This window comes from Loxodonta africana, chromosome 18, assembly GCF_030014295.1.
Source record: "Loxodonta africana isolate mLoxAfr1 chromosome 18, mLoxAfr1.hap2, whole genome shotgun sequence".
Taxonomy (NCBI): domain Eukaryota; kingdom Metazoa; phylum Chordata; class Mammalia; order Proboscidea; family Elephantidae; genus Loxodonta; species Loxodonta africana.
This window is the reverse complement of record NC_087359.1, coordinates 67,013,687-67,032,289: the sequence shown is the minus strand read 5'-3', so window position 1 is coordinate 67,032,289 and position 18,603 is coordinate 67,013,687. Positions and strand designations below refer to the sequence as shown.

The following is an 18,603-nucleotide window of genomic DNA, read 5'->3' as shown; positions in this document are numbered from 1 at the left end:
GATCTCTGACGGTTGAGCCAGTCCCCTGACAGTCTAGGCTGCCTGCCTGCCACACAGTGGTACGTGTTCTCCTTGAATAAGGACAGGCAGAGGCTGGACAAACTCTTAGGAAGAGCTGTTGTAGAGGGAATTTAGGTTGGGCGTTGTGCAGGAAACCTGGGAGGTCCCGGGCAGGGACCTGAGATTTGAGGAAGTGGGGAGAAGAAGGAAGAAGCAGCAAGCCCAGCGGTCATATCTCCCTCTCTAGAATCTTTATTTAGCCTGTCTCTTTCCTCCTGCTCCCTTGCCTATGTCAACACAAAATGTCTCATCACTGCTGTTCCCAAACTAAGAAGGCTTTGTGGTGCAGTGGTTAAGCGCTCAGCTGCTAACCAATAGGTTGACAGCTTGAATCCACCAGTTGCTACACGGGAGGAAGATACGGCAACCTGCTTCCGTAAGCTGCTAACCAATAGGTTGACAGCTTGAATCCACCAGTAGCTACACGGGAGGAAGATACGGCAACCTGCTTCCGTAAAGATTACAGCCTTGGAAACTCTATGGGGCAGTTCTACTCGGTCCTATAGCATTACTTTGAGCCCCCACTTCCCCCCAGCTCACCTCACCCCCCTCTACTCCTAAGCCATGGCTCATCTTATTTTGGTTCTTTTCTTTCAGACTACTTTAAAGAGCTGCTTAAACTTCCCCACCATGATAGTCTTACCCTCCCCTTGCAACCTAGCCTCACCAAAACACCTTCCCTAAGTCTGTTCCTCCTCTTCCCAGTGTAAAATCTGTGGCCTGTTCTCAGTCCCCATCCTCCCTGACCTTTTGGCAGCACTTGAAACTAGGGACAATCCCCTCCTTCTTGAACTGTCCACCCCTGGTTTCCATGACCCTGCACTCTGACCCATATCTTTTCATTATGTCCTCCCGCTCAGCACCACCACTATTCCCTCAAATGTCTGTGGTCCCCAGAATTCTTGCTACGGGCTTATTTTCTCACTTTGCACACTCTACCCCGGTGCTCACAGTGTCATCTGCTGCCTGAATGCCCCTTATTACCAAATGCTTCCACCCCCCCAGACCTCTCCTGAGCATCAGACCTCCCTAGCCTTGTCCTGAATGAGCTAGATTCATCTTATAGTCAATGTGTCCAAAACTGGCCCATCTGCCTCTTGTCCCCTGACTGCGGGGCCATCTTCCCACCACCTTCACCTGTTTTTCCTCAGCGAATAACACATATTCTACCCAGTCACCTGTTAGAAAACTTTGTTACCTTCAGCGAATACAAAACCAAAACCAAACCCATTGCTGTCAAGTCGATACCAACTCATAGTGACCCTATAGGACAGAGTAGAACTGCCCCATAGGGTTTCTAAGGAGAGACTGGTGGATTTGAACTGCTGACCTTTTGGTTAGCAACCGAGCTTTTAACCACTGCGCCACCAGGGCTCCAAGCCGATCACAAAACAATGGAATTATCTGCTTTGTCTCTTGAAAACAGCCCTATAGCCATGGCCCTAGTTCAAAGTTTTGTCATCTCTTTGCCTGGTCTCCCTTTCTCTCTTCTAACACATCCTTCAAAACACCACCAAAGTTACATCGGTAAAACATTTCACTCCTTCCTTCAACCACTTCTCACCTTCAGTGCTCCACCACCTTCTGTGCTACACCTGGCCTGGCCTTGAGGTCTCACGTCGTCTGCCACCAGATCCCACTGGGCACTCCGTGCACCAACCACATCTCGCTAGTGCTCCCCCCTGAACAGCACACTTTCTGTTACCTGATTTCAAGTCATGCTGGGACTTCAGCAGCACTCCTTGGGAGAAACAGGAGGAGGGTGCAAGAATGGGGGTTGGTGAACCCAAAGAAGCTACAGAAGCTGCTGTCCTATGAGGGGGGCACACGAGGTGTGGCTTGTCAGTTGTCTGACCCAGCAGGTACTTCTGGATGAGGGTATGGCCACGTTCCAAGGACCCAGTCAAGCACGTTAGTGTGCAAGGCCTGCATCCCGTCCTGAGACTTTGAACTCAAGGCAGGAGGCTGACTGTGACATAGAAGATACTGTAAATCCCCTGGAGCCCAGCAGCCAGGGCCATGACCAGGGTCTGGCTCCCCACTGCCTCGCTGATATCTCCCACCTCACTCCTCTTCCACCTTGCTGGCCTTCATGTTATTCCTTAAACATTGTAAGTGTATTCCTGCCACGGGGCCTTTGCATTTGCTCTGTCCTCTGCCTAGAAGGCCTTTCCCCTGGATTTTTAAACGATTTGCCCCTTCAATTCATTTAAATCTCAAATGAAATATTGCTTCCTCACTCGTTTTCTGTAATTAAATACTACCTCCTGCTCTTCCACCTCCATCACTCTTATCCCCTCACCTTTATTTTACAGTTCTCCATAGCAGTTGTCACAACTTGAACTTGCATTATTTGTTGCTTGGTTGCTGTTGTCTGTGTCCGCCACCGGAGGACAAAGACTTTGACTCGTTTCCTGCTATATCGCGGAACACCTACATATAGTACCTGGCACAGAGCAGGTGTGCAGGAAGTGGTGGTGGGAAGAATGTACGATCAAGCTCAGTTGCAGAGCCCTCAGCAGTTTGGACTCAGGCACTCTGCTTCTCTTTGCAGGATTGGCTGGTACTGAGCCAAGCTCGTTGGCAGGTTCACAGATGAAAGGCTGGCAAAGGCCAAGACCCAATTTCACACTTGCCCCTGGACCACTGGTGTTCCTGCTGCCAGGTAAAATCTTGCCTACTCTCAAGGCCCTGCTCCATTTGCACCTACCTGGAAGAGCCCTGCCCAGGCCCACACCCCGCCCTGAGCTTACTTCCTCAGTGTTCATTCCCCACCGCAGCTCTGTCTTCTTACGGCGCTCACGTGATTGCTCCTTGAATTATTCCTTGTTGTTAACGCCTGTCTCTCCCATGAGACTGAAAGCACATCAAGGGCAGGGACTGTCATAAAGCTTCATTGTGCTAGGTGACTGTGCAGACCGAATGAACAAGGTTAGCCTTGTCTGGATGCAGGCATGGTCACGGAACGTTCCCTGCCCTGTGAGGCAGGGCATCCCCTGGCAGTGAGCAGGGCAGCCACAAGGGGCATAGTGGCTCCCGAGCATGATTAAGGGCACATTTGGAAAGCTAGATGGGCTTTGAATAAAGATGGAATTGTTTGGTGACACATGCTTATTCATGGACTACATGATCTTTTTCTCTTCTCCTTTTCGTTTGCCCACGATTTACCGAGTTTCTACTTGGTACCACCTTCTGGGCTGGACACCCGGGCTTCGGAGGTGCAAAACTGAATGAATCAAGCTCAGAGTCAGACCTGGGCCTACTGTTGGGGTAGACCAGGAGAGGTAACCCAGGAGTCCTCCTGCCCTTGCCTGAAATCGGTTATAAGTTGCACTCTCGTGTGATGCATCCAGCTAGGGGTCCAGACCTCAGGTGGCGTAAAGGGATCACCATGCATGCAAATTAGGAAAGCACTTCCAGACCAAAAAACCCATCACCGTCAAGTTGATTCCAACTCAAAGGAACCCTATAGGACAGATTAGAACTGCTCCAGTAGGGTTTCCAAGGCTGTAATCTTTGCAGGAGCAGACTGCCACATCGTTCTCCCTCGGGCTGGTGGGTTCAAACCGCCACCCTTTCAGTTAGCAGTTGAGTGCTTAACCACTGTACCAGCAGGGCTCCTTCAAGGCCCTTCAGAGCCTGTAAAATCCCTTTATCCCTTCTTAAATGAGGAACCAACTCTACCATTTCAGGAGCTGCTTCTCTGGTTTGCTCCTTGAGGTGTGACATTGGAGTGGCTCAGTGAGCACCACGCAGATTCCCCAGGGCCACCAAAGTGAGCTGGCCAGGTGGGCAGGCCCGGCTGAGACTGGTCTCCCCGCCAGTCTGAGGTCTGTGGATTAGGTTTCATGGCTGGGACTGCTCCAGACAGGGAGTGGCAGGGCAGGTCCTCGGTGGGAAGACAGGCGTGTGTGTACGACCCACCAGGAACCAGCGGCTGTTCACTGTCCACCAGCGAAGGTGGAGCCACCAGGGCTTCCAGGCAGTCATTTCATGTAGTTAATTAATTTTAACCTACAGATTTTTTTTTCTGCTTATTTTCACATTTCATAAGGATCCTTGTTGTTGCTGTTAGTTGCCATTGAGTAGATTGCAAGTCATGGTGACCCCAGGTATGCAGAGTAGGGTTTTCATGGCTGTTTTAAGGCCTGGTGGTGCAGTGGTTAAGAGCTTGGCTGCTAACCAAAAGATCAGCAGTTTGAATCCACCAGCCACTTCTTGGAAACCCTGTGGGACGGTTCTACTCTGTTCTATAGGGTCACTATGGCAGTGGGTTTGGACTTCTCAGAAGCAGATTGCCAAGCCTGTCCTTTGAGGTGTCTCTGGGTGGGTTCAAACTGCCAACCTTTTGGTTAGTAGTCAAGCGCTTAACCATACAGATGGTTTTATTTCTGCTGACTTTCATATATTCTAAGGATCCTTAAATGTTATTATATAGTATTCATGTTCTCTATTTTTAAAAATAATCAGTGTTCCCAGTATTGCACATTGAACATTCACATAGCCCCACATGGATCAGCTTTATGTACAAACCTTTTGTTTTTCTGTTGAGTAATTTCCTTGCAACACATTCCCAATAGTGGAGTGGCCACTAAAAAGGTATGAACATTTTAATAACTTTGGAACTGTATTGCCCAATTTCTACCCCAGAAGGCCACGCTGATTTACGCTGCCCCTGGCCAGCCGTGGGTTTAAGCTGGTTTTACCACAGCCCCAACAGCAGGAGACATTGTAATTGCCATACGTTTGCTAATTTAGTGGGTGTAAAATGGCACATCAGGGTTACTCTAATTTGCATCTCCCTGATTATAGTGAGAATGAGCATGTTCATAGGTGTTGATTTCTCTTTGTAGTCTTCTTTTGGTGATCACCCTTCTGCCACTTCTCAGTCTCTGTCTGTCTCTCAGTCTGTCTCTCCACCTCTCTGTCTGCCTCTCTCTGTCCTTCTTGCTGTCCGACTAAGCCCGTCTGTCTCTCTCAGTCTCTCTGCTTCTGAACCCTCTATCTTGCTCTGGATTCTCACCGGGAAGGCATGTGCTGGCTCATGGAGGGTCTGGCCAACCCTAGTCAAGCTGCAGGCTAGACTCTGGACACTAGGCTCTGGGTACTGGCCTCCAAGTCCTCCCTCCCTAGGAAGCTACCCTGTGAACTGACACAGGCCCTTCCTTCCACCAGGGCTCATCAAGGGCCCCTTTCATCTCTCCAGGTGGCCTCTCCTGGCCTGACCTGCCAGGTCAGGACCAGTGGTTCTGGGGACTGAGGAATAGCCGGGAATGACCAGGCTGTCCCTCAGTGACCTCTCCAGAGAAGTGTTCTGGATGCCTCACCCTCAGGACAACTCTCCAGACAGGGCTGCATGTCCTAGCAAGTTGGGGGCACGTGGTCTGAAAGAGCCAGTGAGTCGGGTCCCCAAAGTCCAGACGTGTGAATAGCAGAGGCCCGCAGCACCCACAGGGGCCCAGCCTGCCTGCCTACTCCAAGGAGCCCATGTCTAAAGTCACAGAAAGAGCTCACCTGGCAGGTGGAAAACCCATTTGACCCCAGGTGAGCCAGGGAGCAAGGAACCCTGGTGGCGCAGGGTTAAAGCGCTCAGCTACTAACCAAAAGGTTGGTGGTTCAAACCCACCAGCTGTTCCCTTGGAGAAAGATGTGACGGTGTGCTTCTGTAAAGATTTACAGCCTTGGAAACCCTATGAGGCAGTTCTACTCTGTCATATAGGGTGGCTGTGTGTTTTTGGTTTTGAGCCAGAAACCCCTGGTGCTCCAAGGTATAGCAGAGACCAAAATCTTCCCACCTGCTGAAGAAATTTTGATTCCATTGGAAGTGAGGCAATGGGAAGATTTCAGCAGGATTTTAGAAAGGCAGTTGACCTCAAAGGAAGTCTGTGTAGATGTGTTTGGTGAGTCCCATGGGCCTGCCCTGTTGCTGCTCGTCAGAGGCAGGCACTCTTGAGAGTTTGGGTCTCTGCAGTCTCATCTCAGACTTTGTGGCTGGTCTCAGCACATTAGAATCGCAGACTGTTAAATGCCAAAAGAGAACTCAGAAATTAAGTTCTAACCTCTCATCATATTTAACATTTTAACATTCGGCTCTCTTAAAAATTATTATGCAAGTAATGTATGCTCACTCTAACCCCGCTGCTGTCAATTCCAACTCATAATGACCCTACAGAGTAGAACTGCCCGTTAGGGTTTCCTAGGCTGTGATCTTTATGGAAGCAGACTGCCACACAGAGCAGCTGGTTGGGTTCAAATGCCTGACCTTTCAGTTAGCAGCCAAGTGCTTAACCACTGCACCACCAGGGCTCCTACACCCATTCTAGAATACAGAAAACTATAAGGAAGAAAATATGTGTCACCTGTCAGTTCACCAAAGACAATTGCTATTATATTTCCGTCTCAGCTCCTTTCCCTGCTCGTATACATTTTAATATTGCTGAGATCATACAGTACATATAGTTTTGCATCTGTTTTATTTACCTAAAACCGATTGTAAACATTTTCAGAATAATGAAATCTTGCTCATATGCACTTTTAATGACTGCATAATAGCCTGAGTGGATAGCCCTTAAATTACTTACTATCACCCTAATGTTGGGCATTATGTTTTCTGTTTTTCAAGAGTATAAAAACACTCTAAAGTAGGCATTTTTAAGCATAAATCTTTATCCAGATTTTATTTAGCTTAGAGTCCTACTCATAGGCTAGAAATATGTTTTAAGACTTTGTATATGTATGTTTAGTGTGCTTTCCAGAACAGTTGAACTAATGCTTGTCCACTTTACCACACACCGGCAATAGTACCAAGAAATATCATTTCACAAAACAGTTTTGATTTGAAGGGCAGTAAGTCTATTGCTTCCTTTTAATGATAAGCAAACAGGCTGGGAGAGGAAAAGGGACATGCCTGGGGTCACTCTGGGAGTGTGTTGTCTCATTCTGTCTTCACAACAAGAGTGAGAGTACTGTCATTATCGAAAGCAAACAGGTAAAGTAGCTTGCCCAGACTCACACACAGCTAATAAGAGGTGGAGCTTGATTTTAATCCCATGTGGTCAGACCCCAGAGCCCTTGTACGTCACCTCTACTCTGTAGCTTATGCTTCCCAGATATGATGATGCTGAAGGGTGATGGAGAAGGGACTTGGAGTTTGAATTTACCGTATATTAATGGGTTCTTAAGCATCAAGGCCATGGTTTACAGAGATGTTTCTGGTAGGCTGGCATGGGGGAGACTGGAAACAGGGAGACCAGCTGGGTAGACGTAACATACCGATAACGTGATCAGCAAATGGGACTTGCAATACTGTGGCCGTGGGCAGTGGACAGTCAGGAACCATCGGGAGCCTGGGGGTGGGGGGCCTCCTGCCATGCCGTCTTTACCGGGCAGGGGCCATTTTGATCTACTACACGTCAGGGAAAACCTGTGCCAACTCAGCCGCCAGATTCCACCTCAACTCCAGCAAATAAGAGAGAGGACGGTGTGGATTACATTATATTTAAAACAAGCCCACACAATGCCTGTAATTTTTTATTCTGACTTCGTAATTATAGCTCAAGGCCAGTCAGATCATAGTTATCCCCACACCGACCTGCCGTTGGGACACATTGAATTAAAGGCTTTGCTGCTCCTCAAGATTCTATTTTGGATGTCGAACGCTGGCAGGTAACGGGCCTTTCACAAGGCCGTTCTTGTTTGAGCCCCTCCCAGGGCAGCCTGCATGAAAGCCAAGTCAGCACCAGGTTTTGAGAAGATCACCAATGGCTTCTGAGCATTCGGGATGCTGCAGCATTGCCCCACCCGAGTCCAGGGCCTTTGGCCTGAGCCCCAGAGCCTACAGAGGGGAGATGAGCCTCAGTCCCAGAGCAGGCAGCCCCCTGGGTCATTTGGACCCCAGAGCCTCTGCACTCGGGGGAGATCCCTGAGTGCTGCTCCCTCCGGCCCAGACCACGGTCGCAGGTTCAGATGAGCCAAGGCAGGCAGGCAGGCATTGCCCAAACAGGCCTAGTTCAGAAATGAGGAGAAATAAAAAAAGAAAATCAAAGCCAGGCTTAACACGAATGGCCTCTGGGACTAGCCAGGCCTGGGTCAGTTAAGGCCCCCTCTCTGTGGGCTGGTCCTGCTAGACCTGGACTCCAACAGAAAAAACTACATCTCAGTCCAAGATGATGCCCCTGACAGAGCAAGGTTGAGATGGGGCACATATCACAGCCCTGGAGCACCACTGGGGGTCAGGAAGGCTGATCGCCCCTTCCTGCAGGGGACCCCCACACACCTTGTCCTGTCTCCCAGTAGCTCTGTGGGCAAGCTAGGTCATTAGCTGAGAAGCTGCAGGACTGGCTGTGTATGAGGTCTTTCCCATGCTGCGTGGTGTTTGTATTTAACATCCTCATATCAGCCCTGTCAAGTAGGTGTGATGAGTGTTACTGTAATTTCCACTTTAGATGTTAGGAAATGGAGCTCAGAGAGGTGAAGTTTGTGGCTCAAGACCACCCAACTCAAGGGAAGGAGTGGGACCTGGAACCTACTTCTTCACATGCCCCAGGCCACACGGCTTATCTGTAAGGTGACTGGCCTGAAAACACCAGCGCTGCTTCTGGATGCCCCTCAGTGGTTCCACAGCTTTGGGCAACTTGGTAAGCACTTGGGCTTAAGGAAGTCCAATCCCAGTACCTGTCTCTTAACACGATTCTTCTCCTGGTGCACACAGCTCCCCTTGCCCCAGCGAAGCCAACAAGACAGGCCCTTGCTTTCGCGTCCCCCCTCCGGCCTCTGATGCATCTTGCGCACACTTCTATTCAAACACTTAAGACATGGTGTTGTCATTCATGTGACTGTCTCCTACAAGACTTCCCAAGGGCAGGGACCGTGTCCTGTCCCTCTGGAGCCCCATTACTAGTTTGATACCTGGCACACGTTAAGTGCTCGGTAATTGTTGCGGCAGCAAAGGAGAGTCCGAAAAACTTGCATTCATCCTTCAAAACTCTGCTTAGAATAGATCCTATGAAGACTTCTCTGTTCCACACATACTGAATGAACCCTGTCCTCTCCAGTACAATCTGTAGGGTGACTGATCTTCACTCAAGTGCCTTAGAGGGCAAGAACTGAGCCTGATTCTTCTCTACAGCCCCAGCTCTCAGCACAGGTAAGACATCTAATGGGGTCAATAAATGTAAACTGGATTGCTCTTTGCAATAGCAAGTACACACACACACACATTCTGCTTCAGAGGCTGAGGTTAAGGGTTACATGACCTGAAGGAGCTGGCTGCCCGTGTCATTGGGCTGAAACCACTGTGGGCTGGCATGCCAGGGCTGTTTGCTGGAGAAGGGAACACTTAGGTCTGAAATAAATCCTAACTTTAAAAAAGAAACATAACCAATAGGTGTTCTATTTATATGAAGCAACCTCTGTTTTTAGGTAGCAGTGCTCCCACCTCACCTCCCCAAGGTGAACCCTACCCTCCCACAGGTCCCTTCCACACCCCACCCGGTAATCATGGTCTCACCTGCCCCACCTTTCCTCCCCTGCTTGCTCTCTGGGGTTTCCCTCGATTGCAGGGTATGAGTTTCCAGACGCCCCAGAGGCCTGTCTCATGCGTGGCCCCAGACTCCCTCCCCACTCCCTGCCTGCCCTGCCCTGCCCTTCTCACCAGGCAGTTAGTGAGGAGCAAGCCAGAGTGAGGACCTTTGGGCCCTTTGGGTAGGTTGGGGAGGGGGCAGGGCAGGGAGTCAGTCTGTGACTAGATTAGCCCCTTAACTGACCCAGAGAGGGGAAGATTAATGACTGAGTTCACAGAGGGAGCCAAGTTCTCCTTCCAGGCTCCTGTCAAACCACCAGGACCTCACTGCCTGTTGTTGTTAGCTGCCATGGAACTGGCCCCCAACTCATGACGAGCCCATGCACGATGAGATCAGACACTTGTGCCCCACAGGGTTTTTGTTGGCTGATTTTTCATACGCAGATCACCAGGCCTTTTTTCCTTGTCTGTCTTAGTCTGGAAGCTCTGCTAAAACCTGTTCATCATAGCAGCACACTAGCCTCCACTGACAGACAGGTGGTGGCCGTGCTTGAGGAGTGTTGGCTGGGAATTGAACCAGGGTCTCCCACATGGAAGGCGAAAATTCTACCACTAAAAAATACAGGGTCCATGTGGTGCAGTTAAAGGAACATAAGTTTTGGCATCGTGGTCACTGTCCTGGTTCCTGGGCAGCCGCCAGCACTTAGCTCACCTAACTCCCTAAATCCCTCTGCGCCTCAGACTCCCCACTGGCGAAACAGTTAACACCCGTGTCTGCTAAGAGGCCTGAGTCACACAGTAAGGCAGGCAAAGCACAAGCCCGGCTACTCCCATCAGCGGGGCTGTTTGTGAAATCTGGCAGGGAGAGAAGTTTGGAGCTGAGAGCAGTAGCTTCAGTAGACAGGCCTTGTGAAACACTGCCCCATCCTGTGCGATCTTCATGATCGTTGGTATGTTTGAGTATATTGTTGTGGCCGTGGTGTCAATCCATCTCATTGATGGTTTCCCTCATTTTTTGCTGACTTGACTGAACAATCACCCTACCATGGTGGCCAAAAGGCCCTTTGTCACCCAGCTCCTGCCTCCCTCTCTATTCTCATCGCTCACCCTCACCTCCTCCATACACCCCCTTATCTCAGGGAGCCCCTGGGCCTAACAGCACAACTCCCTCTGGCAAGGCTTCTTGCTCCTAATGGGATGTCAGATTAGGGGAGAGCCCCAACCTTCAATGTGCTGGCAGCTCCCTCCAGCCTCCAGCCAGGTTCTAGAAAGACGCCAGGGCAGGCCTGAGGCTGGGGGCTGGGTCTCACTGTCCTGGGAACTTCTGAGCCTCCCTCACAGCTCAGCACTCAGGCAGGCACCCAACAAACCACAGCTGTGGTTTCCAGCGAGCCAGGACTCCCGCTGTAGGGACAGTAAGCTGAGAAGTGCTGTAGCTATAAATGTAGAGTGGGGAACCGCGGGACACTGCTGCAGCCCAGCAGTGGGTAGGAGCCAGCCCCCCAGCCTCCTGCAGGCTTCAGGCCCAGCTCACCAAGCCTCTGAAGTGGCACAGACCCGCCCACCGGGGCTCTGAGCTCTGAGCAGGGCTGCTGGGGTTCTTTGGAGGGCCCCGACCCAGGTCCTGGCCACAGCTGGGGACTGGGCAGGCAGGGGACTACATAGCATCTCGGGTACCTTATGCCTCCAGTGGTCAGTGCCACTGGTCTCTGCTCACACCACAGCCTTGTTTTATGTTGATTTACCCAAGAGGAGGGGACACCCACTCTTTTTGGTGCTTAGTGCTTGCAACTGTCTTCTTCCTGGCCCAGGTTAGCACCAGGCCACAGCTCCAGGCACATCTGGAGGATGCAAGGGGCACAGTCAGTGTTGCCTTGGGGTGGAGAGTGGGGGGACGTGGGTCTCCTGTGGCCTTGATGAGCACCCTCAGAGGCACAGCAGGAAAGGAGACCCTGGGGAGGTGCAGCCGTGACTCACCCAAGTGTCCACTCAGAGCTCTCAGAAACTTGGAAGGGTCACTGTGCCCACTTCAGAGGTGAGGGCTCACACACATAGAGAAGGGCCCTTCTCCTCTGGCCCCTCTCAGCCTGCCAAGGGCCTGAGTCTCTGTGCCAACACCCACACTGCACTGGACAGTCTGGGGAAACATCAGACCATGAGGGGCCACCAGGCACAGCCCCCTTGGTAGACTGAGTAGACTCGGCCTGTTCACTGCCTGCTCAGAGACAAGCATCATCCCTCTTCGTAAAGGAATGAGCTCGGGGTGTTTCTAGGAGCCCCTTCCCAGAGGCTGACCCTCTGGGGTTGGCACCCTTGGATCTCTGGGCTGGAGCCCCCTCGGGTAGAGAGAAGGAAGGAGACATCAACGGCCAACAGTTGAGACAGAGGCCCTCCTGAGAGGTTGTCATTGGGGAACTCCGCGCTGGGTGATGGTAAGAGAAATCTTCACAGGTCTAGGGGTCGCCTCTGCCAGCTGGTGGTACCCCATCCCCAACCCCATGAGTCAAGCAGTGTAGCTCTCCAAGTTCACTAATATGAAAAAAAAAAAAAAAAAACCTGTCAGGGCAAATGTTCATTACAAAAAACAGTTTAAAATTCTTGATTGTAAGAAACTTTACAGAAGGACATAAAAGAAAACTTTAGTATATAGTAAGACACCATTTTCCTGTGTAGGATGAATCGATACTGAAAGGTGTCATTTTTCATCCACATCTACAAATCTCTTCTGACTCGTTCATTCACCCAATATTTATTGAGCACCTACTACGTGCCAGATGTGTTCTAGGCACCGGTGATACGGGAGGGAGCAAAATAGAAATCCCTGCCCTCACGGGGCTTACATTCTTACAGGTGTTGTAGGGAAAAACATCACAAATCAAAAAAGTTATTCAGCGTATATTCAAAAAGGTAAAAGTGGGAAGTAGACAGGCATGTTGCCAAAGCCATGTTTGCCCAGTCCAAGGAAATATTGCAGAACAGACAGAAGTGGGAAAACAGACAAGCATGCTGCTACAACCGTGCCTTCCTGAGTCCAGGAGATACTACAGAACAGGCAGAAGTGGGAAAACAGACAAGCATGCTGCCACAGCCATGTCTGCCTGAGTCCAGGAAATACTACAGAACAGGCAGAAGTGGGAAAACAGACAAGCATGCTGCCACAGCCGTGTCTGCCTGAGTCCAGGAGATATTACAGAACAGGCAGAAGTGGGAAAACAGACAAGCATGCTGCCACAGCCGTGTCTGCCAGAGTCCAGGAGATAGAACAGGCAGAAGTGGGAAAACAGACGAGCATGCTGCCACAGCCGTGCCTGCCAGAGTCCAGGAGATAGAACAGGCAGAAGTGGGAAAACAGACGAGCATGCTGCTACAGCTGTGCCTGCCTGAGTCCAGGAGATATTACAGAACAGGCAGAAGTGGGAAAACAGGCAAGCATGCTGCTACAGCCGTGTCTGCCTGAGTCCAGGAAATATTACAGAACAGGCAGAAGTGGGAAAACAGACAAGCATGCTGCCACAGCCGTGTCTGCCTGAGTCCAGGAAATATTACAGAACGGGCAGAAGTGGGAAAACAGACAAGCATGCTGCTACAGCCAAGTCTGCCCAGTCCAAGGAAATATTACAGAATAAGCAAAAGTGGGAAAACAGACAAGCATACTGCCACAGCCATGTCTGCCCAAGTCCAAGGAATGTTACGGAATCCTCAGTATATATTAACATTACAAATGGGCAAAACCATTGAAAGCTTCACCTTTTCACAGATTGGCTAGAAACTCTGATCCTACGTTTTGAATTGTCTTTCTTAACAATCATTGGTACAGGTTTCAGTAAGACAGTCAGGAGGGTCTTCATTGGTCCAACAAATTTCCTGTTCACTAAATGCTAATAGAAAAAAGATAAGAGTGGAAAGTCTTTTGTGTTCCGTTTATGTGAAAGGGTCCCTAAGAGAGATTTTCCGAGATTATTTTAGCTATTTTCTTTATACCACAGGGCCCAGTTGATATGTCCTTGAGAGCCTTCCTTATGAGCCCTTTGAGCTAAGCTCCAACTGGGTCACATTCTCTATGCTCAAGGACAAGGAATAATGATTCCAGTATTATTTCCTAAATCACAGGCAAGCAAAATAAAGGAGTAAATTATATAGTATATCATACCCATACCCGTTGCTGTCGAGTTGATTCCGACTCATAGCGACCCTATAGGACAGAGTAGAACTACCCCCATAGAGTTTCCAAGGAGGGCCTGGTGGGTTTGAACTGCCGACCTTTTGGTTAGCAGCTGTAGCGCTTAACCACTATGCCATCAGGGTTTCCTATAGTATATTAGAAGATAAAAAGTACAATACAGAGAAATAAATCAAGGACAGGGTATCGGGAGTGTGTAGCGGGGGTGAGGATGGTGGTTGTAATTTTAAAATAGGTTGAGAAGTCACATTTCAGCAAAGATTTAAAGAAGGTGAGTGAGCCATGTGGTATCTGAGGGAGAGAAACAAATACAAAGGCCCTGAAGCAAGAGGGCACTGTGGATGCTCTGGGAATAGTAAGGAGGCCGTGTAGCTAGATGAGAGTGGGTCATTGGTTCTCAACTGGGGCCGATTTTGGCCTCCAAGGGACATTTGGCAGTGTCCTGGGTTGGGGGGTTTGCTATTGGCATCTAGTGAATAGAGGGCAGGCTGCTGTTAAACATCGTACAGTGCAGAGAACAGCCGCCCACAATAAAGAATTATCTGGCCCAGAATGTCAACAGTGCTGAGATTGAGAAAGCCTGGAGTGACTGAGGACAAGAGTAGTTGGAAAGCAAGCCAGAGAGGTAAATGCCAACCAGATATTTTTGGAACTGGAAAAGCTGATTCAGAAATTCTTATGGAAAAATATGTGAGAATAGCGAGGAAAAAATAAAAACAAAGAGTAAATAGGGAGCTGGTGTCAGATGGATTTTGGCTGAATGTTGAGAATACCAGAAAAATTATTACCTATGTTTTATCAACTACATGGAGACATCTGACTCTGTGGATCATAATGAATTATGGGTAACATTACAAAGAACGGGAATCTCAGAACACTTAATTGTGTTCGCACAGAACCTGTACCTGGATCAAGAGGCAGTCATTCGAACAGAACAAGGGGATACTGAATGGTTTAAAATCGGAAAAGGCGTGTGGCAGGGTTGTATCCTTTCACCATATTATTCAATCTGTATGCTGACAAATAATCCTAGGAGCTGGACTATATGAAGAAGAATGTGGTCAGGATTGGAGAATTACTCATTAATAACCTGTGATACGCAGATGATGGAAACCCTGGTGGCGTGGTGGTTAAGTGCTACAGCTGCTAACCGAAGGGTCGGCAGTTCAAATCCTCCCGGCGCTCCTTGGAAACTCTACGGGGCAGTCCTATTCTGTCCTATAGGGTCGCTATGAGTCGAAATCGACTCGAAGGCACTGGGTTATGCGGATGATACAGCCTTGCTTGCTGAAACTGAAGAGGACTTGAAGCACTTACTGATGAAGGTCAAAGACTACAGCCTTCGATATGGGTTAAACCGGAACATAAAACAAAAATCCTCACAGTTGGACCAATAAACAATATCCTGATAAATGGTGAAGAAATTGAAGTTGTCAAGGATTTCATTCTACTTGGATCAACAATCGATGGCCGTGGAAGTAGCAGTCAAGAAATCAAAAGATATATTGCATTGGGAAAATCTACGGCAAAAGATCTCTTAAATGTTAAAAAGCAAAGATGTCACTTTAATGACTAAGGTGTGCCTGACCCAAGCCATGGTCTTTTCAATGGCCCCATATCCATGTGAAAGCTGGACAATTGAGAAAGAAAGATTGCAGGAGAATTGATGTGTTTGAATTGTGATGTTGGCAATATTGAATAGACCGTGTGGACTGCTACAAGAACAAACAAGCCAGCTTTGGAGGAAGTACAGCCAGAATGCTCCTTAGAATCTAAGCAAGGGTGGTGAGACTTCATCTTGCTTACTTTGGCACATTATCAGGAAAGATCAGTTGCTAGAAAAGGACATCATATTTGGTAGAGGGTCAGCAAAAATGAGGGAAACCCTCCATGAGATGGATTGATACCACGGCTGCAACAATGGGCTCGGACATACCAAAGATTGTGAGGATGGCACAGGACCGGGCAATGTTTTGTTCTGTTATACATAAGGTCCGACAGCAACTAACAACAACAACAACTAGCCTTACCAGGTCCTAACATAGACTATAAATATTCCTATGACAGGAAAGTGATTAATTTCCTTAGTGTGTAAAGAGTTCTTATAAATGAATAAGAAAGGACCTTAAAAAAAATAAAACCAAACTCTTAGAAAAGTGGGCAAAAGGCAGGGAGCTTGCAGAAAAAGAAACACAACTGGATTATAAATATATGAAAAAATTGCTCACCATTACTCACAATATAAATAAATGCAAACGAAAATCATGAGATAGCATTTTTCACCTATCGGATTAGCAAAGGTTAAAGTTTGATAACACATAGGGTTGTAGATGGTATGAGAGTAAGGTCTCATGCGCTGTTGTTGAGAACGTATGTTGGCACGGCCTCTTTGGAAAGCAATTTGGCAATATCTGTCCCAAATTTAAACACACATGCCCCTTGACCTAGTATGTCCACTTCTAGGAAAGTATTCCATGCACAGAGGTGCACAAAGAAATACGTACGCACACTTATTACAGCATTAGCTAGAGATTGGAGACAAGCCAAATGCCCGTCAGTAGGAGACGTGCTTATGGTGCATACTTACAATGGAATACTATGCATCTGTGAAAGACTGAGGCTCACTCCCAGGCACATATCCAAGAAAAATGAAAACATATGTCCATGAAATGACTTGTACAGAAAAGTTTATAACAGCTTTATTCGTAATAGTCCCAAGCTGGAACAACCCAAAGATCCATCAACAGGAGAATAAGCAAATTGTGGTGTATTCATACCACGGAACACCAGTCCACAGCAATAATAAAAGGAATGAACTGATACACACACAACAGGAATGAATCTCAAAAGCATTTTGTTAGGCAAAACAAATCAGACACAAAAGAGTCCGTAATGTATGATTCCATTTATGTGAAGTTCAACAGGCGAAACTAATCCCTGGTGACAGAAATGAGAACAGTGTTCGCCCATGGAAGGGATAAGGAAAAGCTCTTTGGGGCTGATGGAAACTGGGTGTTCTTACACATGTATATACCTTTACCAAAAGCATTAAATTGTATACTTCAGATATGTGCAATTCACTCAATTTAATTTTACCTCAACTTAAAGTCAAATACTGAATGAAAAAAAAAAATCAGTTAAATTTACATGTCCTGGAATGGAATGATCTCCAAATAAATAGTTAAGGGAGAGGGTGGTGAACAAAGACAGAACAACATGTATAATACACTCTTGTATAATGAAGGGGTTATGTCATGGATTGAATTATGTCCCCAAAAAATGTGTGTATCAACTTGGTTAGGCGTGATTCCCAGTATTGTGTGGTTGTCCTCCATTTTGTGATTGTAATTTTATGTTGAGAGGATTGGTGTGGGATAGTAACACCACCCTTACTCAGGTCACCTCCCTGATCCAAGGTAAAGGGAGTTTTCCTGGGGTGTGACCTGCACCACCTTTTATCTCTCAAGAGATAAAAGGAAAGGGAAGCAAGCAGAGAGTTGGGGACCTCATACCACAAGAAAGCAGCACCAGGAGCAGAGCGCGTCCTTGGGACCTGGGGTCCCTGCGCCTGAGAAGCTCCTCGACCACGGGAAGATTGAGGACGAGGAATCGTCTTCCAAGGCCGACAGAGAAAGCCCTCCCCTGGAGCCGACACCCTGAATTTGGACTTGTAACCTAGTGTACTGCAAGAGAATAAATTTCTCTTTGTTAAAGCCATCGGCTTGTGGTATTTCTGTTATGGCAGCACTAGATGACTAAGAGAGGTTATACTGTAAATCTTATTTGTGGTAGTTATGTCCTATAAGAGAGTCCCTGAGTGGTGGAAGCAGTTAACGAGCTCGGCCACTAACCAAACTGTTGGAGAGGTTCAAGTTCACCCAGAGGGACTTTGGAAGAAAGGCCAGGTGATCTACTTCCAAAAAATGAGCCATAGAAAATCCCATGGAGCACAGTTCTCTCTGACACACACGGGGTCACCATGAGGCAGAATTGACTCCGTGGCAACTCGTGGTATGTTCTGTAAGGTCCCTGAGCACACTGAACTGGCAAATACCGAAGCCGTCTTCCTCAGCCTCAGCTGGGAACATATGCACCGGGCAACTCGGATTTTTCACCACTCTGTGTATGTCTGCAAATGATTAATTTTGAGGTTATACATGAATTTTAGTGAGAAGGCAAACTTGCAAATAGAGTCTGTGAATAATAAGGAGCGACTATTACATAACCTTATATACGTGTAATGCTCCTGGGAGGAAATGTAAGAAACTGTTGACAGCAGTTGCCTTTGTGGAGAGGACCAGTGGACTCAAGATCCGAGATTGGAGAGAAACTTCTCACTTTATCCCTTTTGTACTGTTGAATATCTTTTTCTCTATTCATAATAATTTTTAATATAAAAACAAATTAAAAACTCCTTCATTGGATAATAGGATATTCTGAGATTGAATTTTAATATCTCTACCTTTGATAGCAGAAACCCTGGTGGCGTAGTGGATAAGTGCTACAGCTGCTAACCAAAGGGTCGGCAGTTCAAATCCGCCAGGCGCTCCTTGGAAACTCTATGGGGCAGTTCTACTCTGTCCTATAGGGTCGCTCTGAGTCAGAATTGACTCGACAGCACTGGGTTTTGGTACTTCTGATAGCTGAAGCAGGGACTTGAATGCTGTTCTCAAACAGCAAGCCATGGACAGCCTGTGGCCCTAAGAATGGAAGGGGCATCTGGGCAAGCAGATCAGGGGAGCCCCTGGAAAGCATTCCTGGGGCGGGGAGTAGTACCTGAGTCCTGGCTCAGGACACCAAGTGAAATAAACTGAATATCCAGTTGCAAGGATTTCAGTTCGAA

General features: G+C 48.1%; 1 long non-coding RNA gene across 1 annotated transcript; it reads left to right on the top strand.

The window, feature by feature from the left end:
- Positions 1–1,331: 1,331 nt before the first annotated feature.
- Positions 1,332–12,060, top strand: LOC135228118 (uncharacterized). Its single transcript, XR_010318438.1, has 4 exons — positions 1,332–2,520; positions 2,615–2,725; positions 8,505–8,696; positions 9,114–12,060. It is a non-coding gene; the product is annotated as an uncharacterized LOC135228118 (long non-coding RNA).
- Positions 12,061–18,603: the final 6,543 nt, after the last annotated feature.